Source organism: Leptonychotes weddellii, chromosome 6 (assembly GCF_054177405.1).
Source record: "Leptonychotes weddellii isolate Sample4059 chromosome 6, ASM5417740v2, whole genome shotgun sequence".
Classification (NCBI taxonomy): Eukaryota; Metazoa; Chordata; class Mammalia; order Carnivora; family Phocidae; genus Leptonychotes; species Leptonychotes weddellii.
This window is the reverse complement of record NC_138374.1, coordinates 122,457,917-122,466,676: the sequence shown is the minus strand read 5'-3', so window position 1 is coordinate 122,466,676 and position 8,760 is coordinate 122,457,917. Positions and strand designations below refer to the sequence as shown.

At 34.4% G+C, this 8,760-nt stretch overlaps 1 non-coding gene across 1 annotated transcript; it reads right to left on the bottom strand.

Annotated features, from left to right (window-relative positions):
- Positions 1–2,595: 2,595 nt before the first annotated feature.
- LOC115942876 (small nucleolar RNA SNORA31) lies at positions 2,596–2,725 on the bottom strand. Its single transcript, XR_004077456.2, has one exon. It is a non-coding gene; the product is annotated as a small nucleolar RNA SNORA31 (small nucleolar RNA).
- Between the last annotated feature and the right edge of the window lie 6,035 nt (positions 2,726–8,760).

The following is an 8,760-nucleotide window of genomic DNA, read 5'->3' as shown; positions in this document are numbered from 1 at the left end:
TTTGAGTCATTAGATGAGATTTGTAAATCCTAATTCTGTTTTATTTTTGGAAAATAAAGAACTTTTTCTCAATATCTGGGATTAATTATATAAGCTTTGTTGTTTTTTTGTCAAACAAATATTTGATAGAATTGATGCATAATATACATTATTAATATTTCACCAGAGTCTAGGTTAAAAAGTAAAAATCAATATATTGTTACATATTGTTAACTGACAGTTTGCCATAATAGTAATTACAATAGTAACAACAAAATTCTTGCAGAATATTCCATTTTAGACTCTCAACTATAATTATTTCTGTACTTAAATAGGCTCTACTACCTTCCTTGAACTGAAATAGGAATTCATTAATGAGAAGTTTGCAGTGATTAATTAGAAACCTGTTGAAAAATGTCTTTTAAAGATAGCTAAATTAGGCATTTCGTTTTTTCCCCCAGATGGAGTTTTATACTAATTGGCTTTCTTTCTTATTCAATGGCAAAATTTGTGATTTGGGAAGTTACTGTTCTTGCTTTAATATCTTTTAAGCTCATAGATGAAAAGAAAAAGTAGTTTTATTTTATATATATTTTTTCTTTTATGTAGGATAAACTCACTCAACCTAATGTTGTATGAACATGGCAGGATATCTGAGAGCACAGAATGGCCAGCTCTCTATGGGAATGCCCAGGGGTTATTTATTGGAACAGGGTCATTAGGAAAATAAGTAACAATGCTAAAGAAATAATGTGACCAGCAAATCAATCAATCATCAATCAATCAATCTCCTTCAACTCTGTCTATATTTATACCCATATAATTACTAATTGAAGGAATTTCAGTTGTGTGCTTGCTTTCTCATCACTAGTCTTAAATAATTATATGTACATTTAGAGCCCTTTCAAAATATTTCAAGCCCTTATTTTTCTTGAAGTTATAGTGGCAATAATGCCACGATATAATGACAGTAGACTCATTAAACTAGAATGAAAAACATATCCTACAAGATAATTACTGCATTTTATGTGAAGCAAAAAGTTTTGCATATGTTGGTTAGTATATAATAAACAGCATTTTAGTGATGAAAAAGATGATTATAAATATCAACCAGCCCAAAAATCTTCAATGTGCTTTGAATTTCCTTTCTAGACACAACATTATGCAAATAAAAAGCAAACTCACCAGATTTGGTGCTATTGCAGAAACAATCAGAAAGGGCAAAAATCAAAATTGTTCAAACATTTTGGGAGAGAAGAAAGTGTGTTAACTAGATAGATCACATATTATATTTCAAGTTAGTTTGCTTTAAGGCCTAAAATAAAATTTCTTTTCATCTTTTGTCTTTATTATTATTTTATATTTATTATTACTACCTTTTCACTTTTATCTGCATAGGGTCTTGACAAAATTGTCAAGATAAAACATGCATTCTGCTACACTAGATACACAGACTCAAATTGTGTGTACTCATTTAATCTTCCCCCTCAACTCATCATCCCCCTCAGTTGTCTTTAAACATAACTAAATTAGGGAGAAAAAAATAAAATCTGAGGCAAATTTGTTGATACACTTGTATTATATGGATCCAATCTTGCCTTTCTCCAAAATAAACTAATATCTTAATGAGAATTTCCATACACTATTTCCACTGAAAAACTTACTTTATAAAGGCAAGTTTCCAGATGTTAAGTGTGCTCAGGAAGCAATCTGAGTAAGTGACTAATCATTCTGTGTCTCAGTTTTTTCTTTGTAAATTCAGGACTTTAAATAAAATTATCTTACATTCTTGCCAGCCCTAAGTTTTACACTTCCTCCAATTATGGAAAACACCAGTTGAGTGACTGTGGGAAATCTAAATTGTTTCTCAGTTTTCTCATTTCTAAGTCTCTGTTCCATCAACGTTAAAAATCTTTGTGTGAAAATAATTATTGTTAGATAAATGTTCAAAAACTATTTAAATGTCATGTAAATATAAGTGATAAGTTCTGGTTATGAAATTATTTTCTGTAAATTTAGGCATAATTACTTATAACTTAGAGCACCTGAGTGGCTCAGTCAGTTGAGCATCTGCCTTTGGCTCAGGCCATGATCTCAGGGTCCTGGGATCGAGCCCTGCACGGGGCTCTCTGCTCAGAGAGTCTGCTCCTCCCTTTCCTTCTGACCCTCCTCCCTGCTTGTGCTCTCTCTGTCTCTGTCTCAAATAAATGAATAAAATCTTAAAAAAAATAATAATTACTTATAATTTAATTATGTTTATTTAATTGTTTATGATTGACAACACCAGATATATATATTTTTCAATTTTATTCAGTAAATGTATTGCTGTTTGATAATAATGTTCAATTTGTTATGCTCATCTCCATTTGTCCCCAAACCAGTGTATCTAGAAAAACAGGACTATTTTTCTATTTTTAAAAGATATGCTGTTTTTTATATTATAAAAATGTACATTATATAAGTATTTTTGTTTTGAATATTTGATATTAATGTCTACATAAATATGAAATATAGTTTAAATTTTCTGTTTACTTTTTTTTTTTTTTACTTTGGAGTAAAACAAGATTTCATTGTTGACAAGGTTACTTCTGAGTTGCAGAAATTCTTCTGGTTTTTCCGTGTACTCCCCCATTCAATTTTGACTGCCATAATGAGACAGATAGCGCGAGGACACTTTTTTCTTGCATCTGTAGTGGAAACCTTAGCAGCAGACAGGAACTGCTCCAGGTCTGTCAAACGGATGCATTTTTACATAATTTTTTAAAAAATAAACAAGAATTGGGCTCCTGGGTGGCTCAGTCAGTTAACTGTCTGCCTTTGGCTCAGGTCATGATCCCAGGGTGCTGGGACTGAGTCCCACATCAGGCTCCCTTCTCCAGTGGGGAGTCTGCTTCTCCCTATTTCTCTACCGCTCCCCCTTGCTCATGCTCTCTCTGTCTCTCACTCTCTCTCTCTCTCAAATAACTAAATAAAAAGTCTTTAAACAATAAATAAAATGAACAACTATTATAAGAGATACTCAATTTGACCTCTCTCCAATTTCAATTTCTTATAGCTCTCTCCCGGCTTACCACTTTTTGTATTTCCCCTCACCTCCTTAGATCCAACAAACTGTTAGCTCTAACATGAACAATGATCTGCTCTTTCTATCAAACTTTTATTGTCTAGAATCCATCAACTCTCCTCTCTATATTCCTCACACAAATTAATGTTAATGGTCAACCACTAAAATTACTAGATCTTATGCAACTTCAACTTATTTATATTTCCCTTCCTTTATGGATCTTTACTGCAAAACTACAATATTAGTGAAATCTAACTCTTGGTCTAATTCTTGCCTGCAACCAAGCAGATAACGTGTCTGGAAAAAAAAATGTGACAATGATTTTTAATTTTTAATCTCCAGACAATTCTCCCAGATTTATATATCCAAATGCTTACTCAGCATCTCCAATTAGACATTTAACAGACAACTCAAACATAATATATCCTCAGCTGCCAAAATCTTCACCCAAAGCATTTAATAAAGTTAGCTCTGTCTTTCCAGTAGTTCTTCTGAAAACCTCAGTCATCATGATCCTTCTTCTTTAGTATAAAACAATCTCTTGAGGAATCCGGTTAATTCAAAATTGCCCAAAGTCTAATTTTTTTTTTCTCTCTACCTCTACATTTACCCCATGTTCCAAACCACCATCATCTCTAACTTGGATATATCTCGTATCTCACTACTTTCACACTGACTTATCTCAATCAATTATAAACAAAGAAATGCTTCCTACAAGAGAGAGAGAAAAAAAAAACTAATTTTAGTTTTGTACCATCTCACTTTTGATATTAAAACTCTTTCACTAACTTAAATTCATTCCAATCTTAGCCAGTCCTGACCACACACACACACACACACACATATATCCTTTCCAAAGATTCCTATTCCACAAACCTTTGACAACTTTCTCTTTCCTTAACAAAATAAACATTTTATATACTTTGCATATAAGGATGTTTCCCTTATTATTTTAAAAGCTTTAGTTACATAATTAATTAGAATTCTTAACACTTAGAAACTGTAATTTGTAATGAAAACTAAATAAGCCATTGTGAACTGTTATACCAGCATTCTTTAGACTGACAAATTTATGAATACTTTTCATAAATTCTAGAACATATGCCTTTTTCAATTTTTCAATGTAGCACTAAAGCAGTCAAATATCTTTTAGTTTTTCTGTGATAAGAAGTTAAAAGTGGATAAAACTATGTTCAGTAATGACTATTTCAGTAATTGATCTTATTTGGAAATGATCTAGATATTTAATGACTATCCATCAGCTAGGGTAACTTAGCAAAACTCTAAAGTTTTAAATTACCAAAAAGATTTAAGGGAACTACTTCAGACATAAATATTGCTGAAAAGTTTCTTTATAAACTTTTATCTTATATATCTCTATTTACGTCACTTCTTAATTATTAAGTTGGTCATTAAATTTCATGAGACATTAAGTAGCTATCATCTTATCTTTTTTGCTGACAAATTCTGTAAGAGATAACATGACCTCATTTGACCTTCAGTAAGCCTAGGTAGAATGAAAGTATTACTGCTAACTCTAAAGACATGCCTGTTTTAATTAAATGAACAAGCTTAAACTAGCTTTAATACTGAATATTTTCCCAGATCCCATGAACCTGAAATTCATTTGGATTAAGTTTCTATTACATTTCTGAGGATTTAATTTATATAAGTACTTAATTTTCTCTACAATTACATATAACTCTTTTGCAAATTAATTTTGGCAATATCACCTGGGTGTAGGAAATATCACACATCTACAATACACATAATCATAGACACACTTGAACGTAGAGACAGACACAAAGAGAAACTTTGGAATTCCCATCTTTTAAGTTTCTGCCATGAAATGGGTATAACACAAAACTCACTAATTTATAAAAGCAGTTGGATTTTTCAAATAACCTTTCCTCCTTTTATTCTCCTTCCAATAACAATTACCCCCTGAAATTTGTATGTCAAAGAGATGGACTAGATAAGAGTTCTGGACAAAACCCTATGGAATATTTACATCTCAAGGTCACAGAAGAAAAGTGCAAGTTCCTCCAAGAAGGACTTTGATTCTATAAGGCCAATATTTAAAGCCTTTTGAGATACATAGAGAAGGTTTTGGGATTGGTAAAAAGAATTGGTGGACTTTGATTTGTTTCTGAAGCTACACTTCTGATCCTGTAAAGACTAGATTTGTAAAACAAGAACAGCTATCTTTAATTTCTCAAAGAATTGACAACAAATTTAAACCAAAGGACTGATACACCCATTCACTTATGTTAGAATATTTTTCTTTCCCTCTGGGTACATTTAGCTTAGGGCAGAAAGACTAAAAACATTCTTATCAGGTTCTGAATATCACCTTCCAATTTGGCCAAGTTTTTGATCATTAAGTTATTAAATTTTTAAAAAATATCTTGTCAGATTTTAACTGGAACAAATAGTAGTTTGTTTTAAACAACCCCATGGACCTGAGAGGCATCCTCAAAAAAAGTACAAAATATCTTATCTTTCTCAAGATCTAGACTAACTCCCAAAAAGATCCAAAAGAAAGAATTGACAACCTGCATGTCCCAGGAAGGCAAAAAGCCAAGCCAAATTCTTAGGATGGAAAAATGAGACAAGCAAGAAAGCAGTAGCTATCCCTGAGCAAGAAAGGATCAATAACCAATTGGTTTGGATGTGGAAAGGAAGGGACAATGTGAAATTTTATTTCCCTTTCTCTACTAGGTTCAGGAGGTAATCTATTTACAGTAACTTTTGAGGATTCTCCCTGGTTTTAAGAAATTTTTAAACTATGGCCCTTAGTTTGGCCTTTGACCAATGAGTGAAAGGTACCTGTAGAAAATTCGCTGTAGCCTCTGCTGGTTTTATTTTAAAAGGACAATGCTTAATAGTCTCTTCAGAGTGGAAAGGCAATTCAAAGTAATGAAGGATTGTTGGAAGAAAGGAGTCAGGGACAAGGGTTTCCTGCCCTAAGAGGAAACCACCTTTAAAAAGATTTTACACCACCCTGGAAGGATCCCTCCACCCTTTCTCACCCTTCTCTGATAGGTAGATGCCAAAAACCTGATTGGCTGACAGGCTCAGGGAGGGTTAATCAGATTAAAACAGCCCATGAATGAGCCCATATAAACCCCTAAACTTAGAAACTCCACTGGTAACCCTCTAGGGTCCCCTACCTCTTCAGGAGCTTTGTACTATTGTTCAATAAAATTTATTGCTCAATAAACTTTGCTTTGCTGCCCACCATTCTTGGTTTGGTCTACCTCTTCACTCTTTGAAGCAGCATGACCAAGAACAGAGGGCACTAAGGAAAAGAAATCCTGTAACAAAAAGATTACCAGAATGAGTACTCAAATAAAGGATAGAGGGGAACAATGGAAGTTATGTCCATCTTATATGTCAGCTTTATAGTCTCTTGTTTTAGGTAACTTTATCTCTTTTTATGAAGCTATCTCTTTTTATTAACTTTTTGCAATGAATCTTTTAATAAAACTATTTTGGAATTTTGAATCTTTTGGAGGCTTTTGCATGCCAATTAAAATAGGTATCCCATTCTGTTTCTTTAATTTGGGAATCCTTGCATTCAAGTACATTTTAAAAAATAATCTTATTTAAATGGAACATTCCCCATAATGGCTATTGGACTAGTTGTCTTTAGTAAGATTATACCATTTTTATAGATATCTACAGCTTCCAGGACCACAGTTCTTAGATATAAAATTTTAAAAAAGACATCTTATGGCACACTCAACTCTTTGGATATAAAATATCTCATTTCTTTTAGCTTAGGTCTTTAGGTTTCTGAGAACAAAGCTAATATGCAAGAGGGATATGCTGTGGGGTTGGAGATTGTGGGGTATTTTACAGTACTTTGTTGCACTGAAATTTTCTTGAGGTTGGCAGATGAACTAGTGTCAGTCTGATGCCAACAGGCCAGGTCTGAAGACCCAGAGGAAGGTCCCAAAGGACAAGCCAAGAGGACCCTTGACTGCATGCAGGATGGTGAAAGCAGGGGGTGAAAGTAGAGTTTATTGAAGATACAGAAAGAACAGATACAGAGGGACCATCCAGGAAAGAAGCATGAGTCTCATCTTTGTTTGAGGTCTGGTCCTTTTTATTGAGGATGGTGGTCTGGTATACGTGTCTTCTCAGGTATCCGGGAAACAGAAGGCCAAGGTCCAAGTGTCCATTATAAGACACTTATTCCTTGAAGCCAGGGGTCTTGCATTGAGATGTCTAGCGCCAATGGTTTAGATATTACCAATTGTGCTGGAAAACTCCAAAGATATCATTAACTCTTTGTCCCTTACAAGGAAGACATATATTAAGGCATGTGTAGGGCAAGGATACAGGTCCTAGCAAGAATAGAAGAAGAAGTAAAGGGGGGTGGGGGGAACCAACAGTTTTTTTTTTTCTTTCATGGGGCCCCTTTGATTTCCCTGTCTCATATCTAACCCATTCTGTAACCAACTCATCCTCACAGGAGTCTTCTTGAGGTGGCTAGTGCTCTAACAGGCTTTAAGTCCTCAGCCCATGCCCACCAAATTTTGCAGCTTTCTGGCTTCCAAGATCCTCATTAGCAGGACTTTATTGGACCCAGTTGAGCTCAAGTTAGACCCAGTCCAATGCCAGGACTAGTTTAGTTTTTCAGTCAGACCCAGTCTGATTCCTGTCACTAACCACCACCAATTCCCGGAACTTTAGATTGAGGAAAGGATCGAACCAGCAGACTTCAACATATGGGGACTGTGGACTGATTCCACAGAAATGAGGAATTTCAGCTGCCACCAACAGCTCCTAACACAGAATCTAGGAGTCCGGGTATAAAACCAGGCCTAGGGTTTCTAATCAAATGGGGAACTGACTGGAAAGCCAATTAGATTGGGAACTCAATGCAAAGAGAGCAGAGCTCAAAATGAAGAGAAACTTAGGGCTCACAGAAATGGTGAGAAAGAGTGAACTCAAAGTGCTTATGGGTACCACACCTGCTTCTCCTTGTCCCTGTATGCCACAGGAAGTTTGTTTTGATTACCATCACTGTGACTAAATCTGTTAAAAAAAACAAAACAAAACATTCAGCTGAGTAAATTTAAAGATCTAATCGGCTGTATTCAATGATTCATAAATTGGGCAACACTCCATTTAGCAAATAGAGGGGAGATCTGAGGAGTTGTACAAAATGAAGATTTTTATCAGCAGAAGGAAGTTAAAAGAATGGATTATTTCAGCCCAGGTTACCTCACCTTACGGGAAGACGGGGTCTTACCATGCAAAGCATATCACCAATGGTAATCTGAAAATTCCAGACTGATTGGCTTAAAATTTCAGCCCTGGGAGAGACTGCAACTGCCATTAGATTAGGCTTTAAGTCTTGGTGGAGCTTAGCAAAAGTGATTCCATTTTGGGTCTATTGTTTCTTTTTAACAGGGTAATGATAATTATTGGATTTTTTATCATTTGTAACAAAATTCCATAGTATAACATTATGCATACCAGTATTATGAGCCATTTTACTTTTAATATTGTATCAAGTTCTATTTATGTATAGGTTTTGTGTTTTAGTCCTAATGTGGTTTTTTTTAAGATTTTATTTATTTATTTATTTTATTTATTATTTATTTATGAGAGAGAGAGCGCATGTGAGCAGGGAGAAGAGCAGAGGAAGAAGGAGAGAATCTCAAGCAGACTCTGTGCTGAAAGCAGAGCCCAACTTGGGTCTC